This window comes from Gopherus evgoodei, chromosome 15 (genome assembly GCF_007399415.2).
Source record: "Gopherus evgoodei ecotype Sinaloan lineage chromosome 15, rGopEvg1_v1.p, whole genome shotgun sequence".
Classification (NCBI taxonomy): domain Eukaryota; kingdom Metazoa; phylum Chordata; order Testudines; family Testudinidae; genus Gopherus; species Gopherus evgoodei.
Window position 1 is genome coordinate 17,491,000 of NC_044336.1, and position 13,895 is coordinate 17,504,894.

At 38.3% G+C, this 13,895-nt stretch overlaps 1 protein-coding gene across 5 annotated transcripts in view; it reads right to left on the reverse strand.

The window, feature by feature from the left end:
• The window catches only part of CA10 (carbonic anhydrase 10), a 316,228-nt gene that overhangs the window by 60,272 nt on the left and 242,061 nt on the right, over positions 1 to 13,895 (reverse strand). The gene's annotated exons all lie outside the window — the stretch shown is intronic.

Here is a 13,895-nt window from a genome sequence, read left to right on the forward strand (position 1 = left end):
AAAAGTGACCCTAAAATAACAATCCAGTTAGTACACAATGGAAGGGAAAAAAATTAGTGCAGAAAAGTGTTTAATTTTAAATAATGAAAAATATACTGTAAATTTATTAATTATATGAAAAATAGTGTAAGAACAGCCTTTAATTTATGCTATTGTAGGGAAAAACACATTCGTTTGAGTACAGAATGGGACAAATTCTGCAGGGATGTAAATAGTACATTTAATTAATATTAATTAGAAGGAAGTGTAGCAATGGTATGCTTTGCTGCACTTTAATTTAAAATTATAGGCTTGACAATTATGTATTATATCCTATAGTACATTGGTACTCTAGTAATTAACATAACTGCAGTGACATTTTATCTGTAATACTAATTATTGTTTAAATGACCTGTTTTGTTGCACAGTATGCTGTAAAAAGTTACATTATACAAATTGTGCGACAGAACTAAATGGGTCACATAAAATAGTTTCTGGTGTTTTTATTTTGATACAGGTGTTCTACAGTTATTTGGTGTTATTTCAGTTTAGAACAGGGAAGAAAATACATTTCTCATGCAAAGCAGTAAATGTGAATACTGCTATTTATTTCACATTCAACATGATTGGAATTTTTAATATATGTCCTAGTTTTCTGGTTTAACTTTAGCACGTACAGTAATTAAATATCAAGTTTAGTTTAATATTTGGAAGCAGGTCAATTTTATTGAATCCAGTTACAGTACACTGCGTATGAATGACATAAAATTGCTAATCACAAGTAATGTGTAGTTTCAAATACAAATGGTGGGGAAAATTGTTTAAAGTCATTTTGCTGGTTCTCTATTTTGGAAATTCACACTTCATTGAACATTCAGTTACTTTTAGTAACTACAAAATATTCACAATCCATTTTCTTACTCTGCTTGATACAAATCTTAAATGAGGTTACCACCATTCTCCTTCTCAAGCTAAAAATGCCTCAAATAACTCTCTAAAGTATGTATGCAAAAAAAGTAAGCTGGCCAGACTCCTGAAAAGGGATAATATTCCTTTTTCCTCTCTCTACCTCCTTTCAGAAATGCAGCACTTATAATGAGGCCACATTGTGAGTGCTTGGAATAGAAGTCCTCTATGCACACAACAGGTATAGCGTACCAGAAGCACAGCAAGCCTCTCTCATTACATGCTCCAGTGTGCCTCTGTTCTGACTTGGCAGGATCAACACTTAACTAAGGAAACGGCTGCATGGACACACACACAGAAACGTTACAGTTGTCAGGAAGGATAGAACTGGAGACCTGCAACTCCAGATACATATGCTCCTGCCACTTGAACTACTAAGGATGTCAGGCCCCTCTCCTGCTGGGCCCACACACAAGAGGGAGACGTGACTAGATATACTAAGCTAGGGTGTTACAATGGAATACTTTTATGGTTAGCATTTATACTGAGGTAGCACTTACAGGCAGTGGGTAACATTTTCAAAACACCTGTATCAGATTTTCAAAAGTGACTGAAGCACTTTGGAACCTTAGTCTCAGTGGGATTAGGTTCCTTAAATCCCTTTTGAAAATGGTGAGTAGGCTCCTAAATGAGACTTAAAAAAAAAAATTTATCCCCCCAAACCAGGTTGAACCAGAAGTCCTCAGACCTATTTAATCCCTGTCCTCTTTCTTGAAAGTGCTGCAATTACTCTTAACTTTCAAAGTGAGGTTTTGATGCAGACATTTGCCCACCAACAATTGGACAGGGTGAGAGAGAGAGAGAGAATTTATGTTCAACCACTGACTGGAACACATCTGATAAGTGATTGAGTGGTTAAAAAATATCCATGTGTCCCCTTCCCTCCACCACCGCCCAAATTAACCACTGTACAATAGGCCACGGTTTTGTCACAGAAACCTCCACAGAATTGGTGGCTGGTTGCAAAATCTGAAGCTAGCCTAGGAATGTCTGGCTGAAGCTGTTCGAGGAGAGAGAGGCTGATGGTATCTGCCATCTTATGCTGCAGAAATGAACTGTGGAGTTCTACATATAGGACGGAATTTCTAGTGTACACACACAAATTAAAATAACTCATACTGCTAAAATGGCAAGTTAAGGACAGGACTGGTGCAGATGAGTCAGCAATAACCAGCTGCATGTATTTAGGTCCATTTGTATGAGGTGAACAAATCAAATCAGTAATTAATAAACAGGAACAGGACCGAGGTTGTTTGAAACTATTAATGAGCATTTGTAGCCTCCAGTTCTGTTTACACTTAAAGTGTGAAGTATTTAAAATAGTCTTGCAGAAGGGTCATTTTGCTTGCTTAAAATAGACTTATCTTAAAACTCATTTCAACATTCTGCCTACATAGGGTTGCTGCAAAGACTGAGTATCTTATTTTTTAAAAAAAGCTTATATTTATCATTTTGGTAATGAAAATATTGCTTTCATCAGGTGAGACGTCTGTCTGGACATCCTTTTTCACAACATTTTAAAGACAGGCTTTTGAAATATACTTAGAATAGAACATCCAGTCCCCCCGACCCCATTTCATTTTGACATGGACCACAGCATAGAAAAGCCTGGGGTACAGAGGGAATGGGTGGGGGCTTTGAGGCATCTTCTCAAATGTGAGGGTCTCGAGCTAGGTTGTAAATCAAAATGGCCAAAAAATTCATCCTCTCAATAAGTTGCATATATGATGTCAGAAACTGGGAATGGGCAACGGGATGGATCATTTGATGATTATCTGTTCTGTTCATTCCCCTGAATCAGCAGGCACTGGCCACTGCGGAAGACAGGATACTGGGCTGGATGGACCTTTGGTCTGACCCATTATGGCTGTTCTTATGGATCAAAAGGGGTTGTCTCAGTTGGCTAATGCTTCAGAGGAATACTCTGAAAGCAGTTCATAATGGCTCTGAAGAAACCAATAAAGATAGCTTCTTGTATGATCAACCTATAAAGATTCTTATTAATATGTGTAATAGACCATAAAATCTTCGTTTAAAACCTCTGCAGATTAAAAAGACTAAATTTACACTGAAATGATAATTTTCTTCATTGCTTATCATTCTGTGAAATAAAAAAACCCCTCTGTCCACAAGTAATACTCTGTAGGTGTTACATCCTTTAAAATGTATATTGTATGTATACATAATATGCACTATGAGAACAATAATTTCTGTCTGTAGTATTTAATATAGTTGGGAATATTGCCAAGTGATACTGTTCTATTGACATTTGAATTTAGTTTATATTGTAGATTAAAACAGAATGTAAGCAAAGACCATCATTAGCATAAACATTTTTTAATTTAGGTTTCATATCTCAATACTCTGCAGCGTAATGGGTTTGCAATGTCCGTAAAGAAGACTGTAGATATGAGGAAATCTACTTAGTTTGTGCTGTGTTTTCAGCAGAATTTTGCTATGATAAAAAAAGGCTCTAATCCCATTTACTATGAATTTGAAGCCTAGAAAATGAAGGAGCTCAGCAATTGTTGAGATTCAGCCTTTGAACAGTGAGTGACTGTAAAAGCTGACTGGCTCATTTTAGCACTTCACACACTGAGCTACTGTTTTGTGGAAGGCAAAGTCACACGCATTACTAAATTCACAACCAAGTTACACTAATAATGTAAGACACACATTTTCCCCCACAGGACAGAGAAAAGTGACATCTTAGTATGAGAGACAAGGTAGGTGAGGTAAAATCTTTTATTGGACCAAATTCTCTTGGTGAGAGACACAAGCTTTTCTAGCTTACACAGAGTTCTTCTTCAAGTCTGGGAAATGTAGTCAGAGTGTCACAGCTAAATACAAGGTGGAGCAGATTGTGTAGCATAAGTAGTAAACACATATTTCAAGGGATCATTCAAGGTGAAGTGGCCTGTTAAGACCTCTCCAGTCATAGGGAGGGAGAAAAAAAAAAGATGAGGGGATTTTAATGGAGTGTAGATTGTTGTAATAAGCCATAAATTCGGTCTCTCTATTCAGTCCATGATTTTTAATATCTAACAAAATTATGAATTTAAGCTCACAGGCTATCTTTTGGACATGTTGTGCAGTTTCCTTTTGAGGATGACGACAGTGATCAAATATAGAGTGACTGCTTTTCGTGATCTGTTCCATCTTGCACACAGCCCAGACTCGAAGAAAAACTCTCAGCAAGCTCAAAAGCCCATCTCCCACCAACAGAAGTTGGTTCAACAAAAAACTCCACCTTGTCCCTCTAATGTCTTGGGACTAATACCACATACAACGTAAGATAACATTCTCTCTCTCACAACTGCAGTCATGGCCTTGGTGTTACTTCATGGCATATTATAGAACAAAATTATTTTATTTTGTGCTTTCCTATTTGACTTAACAGAGTTGTATAAAAATACATATGTACTAATTGCCCTTAGGAAAGAAGAGTACCACTTCCTTAATGGAATGAATACCTGCATCTCTTGTATGTCCTTTGTATAAGTCTGTAATAAATAAAAAAAATCAATAATAAGCTGGCAAAAAAATCTCAATCCAGTAACTTCAAAGTTGAAGAGAAAACCACATTTTCAATTCACCTCATTTAGATATTGCAAAGTGTTTCCCTACTGGCGTAATTTTACATGTGATAAAATCCCCAGGCACAATGGAGCATCTCTAGGGGATTGCAACCTTAATTGTGACATATCCCAGCTCTGACTGGTTTTAATTAAATTATTAACATTTTCCTGATAGTTATTTTTTATTTAATCTCATTCAGTTTATTTCTTGCTTCACAGAGCTTTGTGCACATATCTCTGGAGACGACACAGTAGCGTTAGCACATGCTGCCATTTTATAAATAAAGCTTTAATACACATACAGCATCTGGGTAGTCACAAAACGTCCAAATTCTGCTCTTAGTTATAAGCGTGCAGCACAAATGAAGTCAGTGGAGATACATAAGCAGTACACGATTAGCATTTGATCCACAGTTGTAGCTAAAGTTGGGGCAACAAAGAGTCCTGTGGCACCTTAAAGACTAACAGATGTTTTGGAGCATGAGCTTTCGTGGGTGAATGCCCACTTCGTCAGATCCATGTAAAGTTTTGACAGCTCTTTATGGCCATTACAGAAAAATTCAATAAATATTTTGCAATCTTTATCTTGCTGTACAACTTCCCCCCCCAATAGTTCCATGATTTAGCAGTTCTGAAAGTGTTTCTTCCTTATTCTAGGGGCATGCGAGTTGGGTTAAGCATAGAGGAGGGGAACATGCCTGAGAAAGGCACCAGCATGGAGCGCTCCTGCTAAACCCCCCACCAGGTGGTAGTGGGAGCAAGGAAGCGAGACCTGGTTGGAAGCAGCCACAATTACCACAGCTCAACAGTGGAGCCTGCCTGAGATGTGTGCGAGGCTGCAGAAAGGAGCTCGGGACAATGGATGGAGGGTGGCAGAGGGGACTGAGGAGGTTGGAGAAGGCAGTGGGGGGCCAGCGTCAATGCACAGGTAGGGGGGGAATACAAGTGCAGTTCCCTTGAAACTGTGACAATATTTAATTTCATTTTTTCTAAAGGCCCTAAGCCAGCGGAGTACTTAACCGTGCGTAAATCCAAGTCCTTGAGTATTTCCATTGATTTTAGTGGGATTACACATATGCTTATGAGTTTGCTGGATTAGGGGCTTAATGTCAGAATATATTGTAATAAATAATTAAAAACTGCAAAGCCACGCTATTCAACTTTGTAATGTTAATAGCAAAAGTGGGTCAGATGTGAAGCTTTGATCCAAATTCAGGTTCCTAAACTTCAGATCCAAGCCCAAGCCACTTCACAAGAGTGTTGAGATCTGGAGTACTGAACCACCCCTTCATGAAAATAAACCTGAGCCATGAAACTGAAATCTGGATCCAGATCTGATCTTCCTCATGTTTCTGAGTGGTTTGGATCCATTTCTAGTTATAAGACAAAATGGAATTGTAGGCAAGCTCAGAAATGTGAGTTGAACGTCCCTGCTAACTGGGCTGGGCACAGGAGATTGAGCATAGTATAGAATCTGTTTTAATTTACTTTCCAAAAATTCTTTCAAACCACTATCCTCTTGCCATGAAATCTGTTTTCACAGGTTTGGTAATGATGCACCATATGCATCATTCAGTGATACTATAGATACCAGAAAAGACAATCATAGTCAGCAAGAGGGTTAGTGTGAGCTTTTTGGTACTTGTGATGCCCAAGAGAGCCAATGTCCTCTTTTAAACCCAGAAGAGAGAGCAGATTCAAATGGAGAGGGGAAATAATTTTATGTGGTTATATTAGAACTTATTCCTGACATAATTATTGGGTGCTGATATTATCACAAGAGCTCTTAAAGATATCAAAGGGCTGGTTAACAAATATCTCTGTTCTTCAAACTGATATAATGCAGCTTTTTCAAGTGTAGCTCTCATTTAGAACAGTCTCTATCTGCTATTACATAGTATTGTAAAACATGACATCAAAAGTAGCTCCAGAAATCAAAACTCCTTTGTCTCATGAGTACCCGCCTTGTACCTCACTGCATATCACCAGAACCTTTAACTTGTACCCCCCACAACCACTATTAGCAGTTACAAGTTACCTCTAAGGGATTAAAAATTCTGTAAGGACATACTTCCCCTCCTTACCTGTCCTGAACTAGATTTTTTCAGTAACTTTTTCTAAAAGCTTAGTCCTCACGCTTTAGACAATGAAAGAATAGTAAGCTTTCAAAAAGCTTAGCAGCATAAATATACTGTCCTAGAGAAACAATCTGCCAGCTCCAAGGTATAACAGTTTTAACAACTTGAAGCTCGGAGTGTGAGGAAAGAAAAGGAGAAGAGAAAAAGAAAGGGGGGAGGTGGAGAATAGAAAAAAAATAAGTAAGATTCCCTATCTCGCCATCCTCTGTGACCCTTCTTCAAGGTCCAATACATGCTCTCTGCTCTCCAGGAACATTTACAAAAGACAAGAATGGTGCTTCCATCGAAATTTTGAATTTATTCAGGCAGACAGCTCCAGATCAGTTTCCAATAGCATTTCTTATCTAGTATCAATGCCTGCCGTGGAATAGTAGTCAATATAAGGAACCAGGACAATCAATCGTGTATGCCTGCCTGCTGTGATGTCTTTGGCTCTTAGCTGCAAGATCAGATGAGTTTCTCCTTTAGAGGCTGAAAATGCAAAGGACCCAGAGAAATCCAAGGCTGCATATGGAAGCAGACTACCAAGAACTGACAAGTCCTTTGGAGGTTTGGTAAAGCCCCACTTTTCTATCTCCTGCCACCTTGTTGCTCGCTCTTCCTCTCTGTCTTCTACACTCCAGTACTAAAAGGAACCAGCAATGCCTGTCTAGGGTGTAAAAGTCTTTTATCACCAGTTAACAGCATCTAAACTATTAATGATACTTAGAGCATCATTAATTTTGGTTTCTGCCAGTACACCTCGGGGTGGGGGGGGCGTGAAGAGGGGGAAGTGAATAACAGCAGCAGCTGGCCCACTGATGGCAGCATGGATCATGAGTGACCTTAATATTTTATGTATTTACTATTCTAGCAGTGGGTCTGGGAGATGAATGCAAGGGCTGGTATTCTGCATGGAAGCCTTGAGATCCACTGCAAATGGGCTTACCTGTGGATTTTCAGGGCTCTATGCAATTAGGTAGCTATGTCTACTGCTCTTCTACCCAAATGTTGATGATCCCGGATCTCCATGTAGAAGTTTCTGTGTGACTTTCCCCTTCCTATACATTTTTGCATGGAAGAGAGGATATTGTTCCAAGACTGGAGCTGAACTCAGTTTTTCTGTGTTGAAGTAGACCACAGGAGCAGATCAGCATCACACCTAGTTGGGTATTTTTCAAGCACAGACCATACCCCAGGGTGTACTAGCTAGAAACTGTCTTGGCATTCCAGGCATCTCCAACTACTCAGCAATTTAAAGAAAAGTCTGGGTTTTGTTACTGTTTGACTGGCTATTTCCCTGCCTCCACCATATTCTTTACTGGGCACTTGATCTGGCAAAGTGTTGAATACCATCAGTAAGATACTAAGAATGGAGAGCATTCTGCAACTTGATGCTGGAGCAGGACCTAATGCTGCACCTAATGGGATTTGTGAGGTGATTCAGATAGTATTTTACTATTAAAATTATAGCTTTAATTTAATTTAATATAAAGCTGGGTCCTTCCATCTGGGGGCAGTCTCAAATTGCTTTGCAAGATTAAAACAATTAAGACTCTCACTCCCCTCCACCCCAAAGTAGGTAAATATAATTATGTAGTTTTTAATTTTCTTCCTCATATTCAGGTTAGATTGTCCAGTGCTAAATTTCATCCAATTACTCCTTGGATCACCCCAACTCAGTCCTTTTCTTCCCCGGTATATACATACTTGTAAGCGGTTATATCTCCTCTTAGCCAAACTGTGTTACAAAGTGCTTAAGTACTCTGCTGAATCAGATCCCAGATCTGTACCATGTGTTCCAGATGCACTGCAGTACAGCAAGAAATTTTCCCCTTCCAGGTGGACTGTGACATGGGACTTCTGCCAACATATTGCAATGACTGTTTTCAGTCACCAGTTCACACCAGAAGCTTATATTCAATTTGCTATTCATTTTCACTTCTTATCCAGAAATACTACTTTCCAAGTATCTCCTGCTCAGATTTTTACCTTATTATATTAAGCTGCATCTCATTGTGCTAACATCTGTTTATATTTCTCTAGGCTTCTTTATGTCTTTTGGTTTTTTTAGTCTTTGTTGGTGTGAACATCACCTTCCAGTTAAGAATTTATTCAGATTACTGTATTTTACAAATGCTAATTAAAAGAACTCATGTCTAACCTAGATTTCTGCAGCACTCTACTGTATCACCTCACAACTCTGTATGACTGTTGTTCCAGCCATCCACCTAAGGGACTTACCTGGCTCCCTTTTCTGAAGTACCTGCATTTCTCTCAATCTCTAACGTATTTCTCTTAACATCCCTGCAAGGTAGGATGTATCTCCGTTTTACAGATGAGGAGCAAAGGCACAGAAACATGGCTGCGGTCACACAGGAAGTTTGGGGAGAAGCAGGGACTTGAACTCAGATTCCAGGCTAGCACCCTGGACCATTTATCATTTTTTTATTCACTACCTTTTGTTTATAGCCCCTCAGCAAGATTTTAGTCCAGATTGCAATACTCAGACGCTAGTCAATCTGAATTAATTGTACTGTAACAGTCCTTCATATACAAAGTGTAGACTGTTTGAAGGTTTTATGCCTTATATAGGCTTTCATGGAAGCCTTCAACAGCTGAAATCTGACTTTGGGAATAGCAACTAAACATCATAACAACTGATGTCTCAAACGTAACACACAAATGTCCATTGCTCAGCTTTGTGCAACACTTCCTAATGTCAAAGCAATAGTTATACAAGGCTGCACAACCCACACAGTCTCTTCCTAGGTGCCTGTCTATCATTAGGGTGGGAACCTGCTCCTCCCCATTGCCAGTGGGATGGTGGGACCCTGTAAAAGCAGGTTGCATAGTTTCTGGGGATCTAGGCACTGCTTTCATTCGGAGCCATGCTTGAATTAGGATTTCAGAATAGGTTCCTAGATGATTTAGTGATGGTGCGCCTGAGACATGGTGTTAGACTCTCAGTTCATATAAATGGCCGAACTTGTCAATTTTCCGAATTCCATAGGAAAACAATTAGACATTTTTTAAAAACTGTCTTTTAAAAAAATGTTAAAGAATCTTAACCATTTAACACATGGAAAAAAACTAGCAGACTTACAGAGAAAACAGTAACTTTTCTATAGATTTTCTTAACCATCCTTAAGAATGAGCATTTTGGGACACAACTAGTATGAAAAGTGATATAGAAAAAATATTCTAATCAACACCATCTACTTCAGATATTGAAAAGCATGATTTACAGTATCTTTGGCTCTCAGTCTTATTGAGCTCAGCAATTGAAATAAATGTATATATTCAAATGATTTCCCACTTTGTATAATTACACACTGTTTAGAGCTCATTTCAGATATGATACCTGCAACTTTTAATTGAATCCAGCAGAGAGCACTGTGGACCCTTCACATACTGCCATTATGCATATACCATCCTTACTTCTGCAGCCAAGAAAGAAATTAAAGCAAATCGTTTTGGGTAAGTGACACTACTAAAATCTGGGGTTTGCAGTTTCTTAGGTGGTGGTATCGCTGAGACCATAGTGAATTCTGACTCACATCATACACATTACTAGCCCGCAGCTGTGTGTTTTCAGGGTGCAGCCTCAGCAGGTTGCTTGAAGGCCATCGGATAAATGGTCTACCCAGAGTTCCTTTCCTGGCAAGAATCCAGTAGATCTTCTGCTGTGTTTGTGAGGGAAAAAACCACCCCTCAACAAAACATTAAAACTGCCACTTACTGGGAGGGAGTGCCAATATAATTGCTTAGCTTTGAAGAACAACAGGCAGCAGCATCAATATTTGATTTAAAAAGGGCTGTGTGAAAAATTAATAGGAAAGATAAATGCAAGGTTTTAAATAATCTTTTCATCTGTTTGGTTTGAAGGTTTTCAAAAAGGAAATGATATTAATGAGGAAAATTAAACCATTTACCTGCCAAATGAAATGCATCATGTTTCAGCATTTTTTTTTAAAGCAACGTTTGCGTTAAGAATCTTTCCCATTCATTACAGTGTGCTTTTGGCTGTTTATTTCCCTAAATGATTGATCTATGAGAAAACTTGGAACAAATCTCAAATTAAAAATTCTAACTTCCTGGCTAACGAGCACAGTCTGTCAGTTTTCAATGATCAAAATACTGTGCTTCAATGATGTATATTCTATTCTGGTAACAAAAATATAATTTAAAGAGGAACCTCAAGGTCTTCCTTATCAAGAGGTAAATCACACAGGAATTAAAGGTATGAAACTGTTCCTGGGCCACAGTGTTTATATGCCCCATAGTGTTTATATGCTACATGCTGACTTCCAAGGATAATACAATTCTTTTTTTATACTTTCCTAACCACAGACTAGCATCTTTTAAACTCTAAACAGTGATGCAATCAATGTTGTAGGAGTGCATGTTACACGCAGGATAATAAAAAGTATTGTTACAGGTTAATACACTCTTGTGGGAAGAAAAACATTTCTGTCCACACCCCTCCCCACTATAATAAGATGGCAAAACCATCCTGCTGTTTTGTTACTAGAGTATTAGATTTGACTGAATAATTAATGAGCATATAGCTACCTGACTAAGGTAAGGGATGTGAATACAAATTTCTTTCCTTTAGTGATGCAATCGAAAACTAACATGGTTAAGACTGATACAATTGTATAAAATGTGACAAAACAGAATGTTTGTTTTATTTAGTTCTCTCTTAGAATATTATGCTGCCTGGATGTTTTTGCATATTAAGTTTTCATAAGCACTCTGAAATAATTATGTGATAGGTAGGCTGCTACTTTCTGAAAGTATCTAACCACTATGGCCACAAAAACAGACCCAGACAAGTAAAATGTATTGAATCCCCTACAGGAAACCCCACTACACACACCACAATATGAGCCATATCATCCAAGTTCCAGCAAGATAAGCATAGTAGCCGTTTCCTGAAAATAGGGATGAGGGAATTAATAGAAAAAAACCTGTAAAACTCAGCTTGCTAAATTTTGTCTGGGAGCAAAAATGCTCTAGTAAAACTACTGCATGTTTCTGATAGTGATCCATTTGCAATACATTATTCACAAGTCAAATTTTTTATAAGTCACTCTTATTTATGCTAAGCATTTTTGGAAATGTATGAATTTTGCTCAGTGACAAAAGCTGCCCCATGCAGAGAAAAAATTGTGAAATATTATGTTGAGTGCCAATTACACAGCTGATATCAAGCTGTGCTTCAATGCTACTGTCATGGAACAAAAAATGCATAACTAGCTCAAAATAATTTCCTGATCCTTTATGGCTGGAGGTAAACTAGCACTTAGCAAATTTGAAATTTGACTTCAATAAAATTCATTTTGTGTCAAGACAAACCTTTTGTTGAATGCAAAAATCACGAGCTATTCTGCCTATCAGCATGTTTCAGTGTTCTCTTAGTGGGGAGAGAGAGCAGTTTAATATGGCCTGGCTTTTTTCTAGTTCTTTAAACAAGGTGAAAGCCTATAATCACAAACATTTGAGATCCTGCCTATTTGGGGGGCAGCTGGATTGTTTTCATTTTATCTACTTCAAAAGCATTCATGCACCTTTTATTCTGAGAAAATAGGGGAATTCCAGTATACATGAGGTTGAACAAGCAATTTCCCTATTTTGAAGTTATTTTTGCTTTCCTCCAAATTCCAATGCCTCCATCCATCTGAAACAGATCTTTGGAAAGCTTATCCACACTAGATGGCTGTGGAAGGGATATTTAAAAGCTTTTCCAATTACTTTGAAAAACTGCAAAAGAAAAAAATATTAAATGAAGAGGAAAGACTAAAACATGGTTTAATTTAGCATGCATAAACCATATACTCAGTGGAGACAGGTGCCTTAAAAAATAAAATACAAATGTTTCTGAGATTGCAAACACCTAACACTATCTTTCCCGTTCTCTGATGGAGTCTTCCACAGCACCCTCCTGGTTCCTCTCTTCAGCTTCTTCTGTACATCCACATGTGCATGCCCCCTGTACAATCTCACCAGTTCCCCTCAATTTTGATATCTTTAGACTTAATTCCTAAATACATCTCAGTCCCTGGCTTCTCACCCTTGCATCTCTGCCCATTTCTTGGGTATTTCATAATCACTACAGACTCAGTAGTACAGCTAGCTAGAAAATGGTTCCATAGTCGCCCCTCTCCTCCTCAAAAATTGTTGAAAACATTTTTCAGCAACTGAAAAATTTTGGCTGAAAACAAAACAATTCTTTTGTCATAAAGCCAAAATGACAATTTTTCAAGGAAAACAGACACAGAGGCCAGGTCCACACTACAGCATTAAATCGATTTAAACAGCGTTAAATCGATTTAACGCTGTAACCGTCCACACTACAAGGCACTTAATCGATTTTAAGGGGTTTTAAAATCGATTTCTGTACTCCAGCTAAACGAAAGGAGCAACCCTAAAATCGATATTACTAAATCGATTTAGGGTTAGTGTGGACGGATATCGAAGTTATTGGTCCTATTCTTTTACTGAGCTACCCAGAGTGCACTGCTCCGGAAATCGATGGTACCCTGGGACCATGGACGCACACCACCGAAGTAATGTGCCCTAGTGTGGACACGTAAAATCGATTTTATAAAACCTATTTTATAAAATCAATTTTACTAATATCGATTTAAAGCTGTAGTGTGGACGTAGGCTAAACACAGAGAAGTAATTTTGATAAACAGTTTTCCTTAGACTAAACAAAATATTTTTTGACCAGCCCTAGTCAATTTAACTGAAACTCACAATATCAATCTTTTCCCCAAGCCCTCTCCTCTTTCCCTCTTCTCTAATACCACAAACATTAAGTCCTTTCCTGTTTTTATACTCACATGGGGATTCAGAAATCTTTTAGAGAAATAAATGGTATGGTGTTTTCTCTTTAGTCTATTCTCTGTAAATTTGTCTTCACTAGTGCAGCTTGGTGGTCTCCATACCTTCCTCACTCCCACAATGTAATCAGCTAGATTATGTTCCCTTTTCCACTGCTAAAAGCCTGTCAACACCACAACTTATTTCATTCTCTATGCTGGCTTCTCTTCTTCAAAGCCATTCTGCATGCATGCATGTGCATATATTAGGGCCATCTTCCCTTCGGGCTGTCCACCTATCTCTTCTGATCATTCCCTTTATCACCTCTGCTCCTGTTGAACTTGGTGCCATAAATGTGTAGTATCCTCTTACTAAATGAATACGCACAGTTCTCTCCTCCCTCTAACAGAAAATTGCTGAAGAC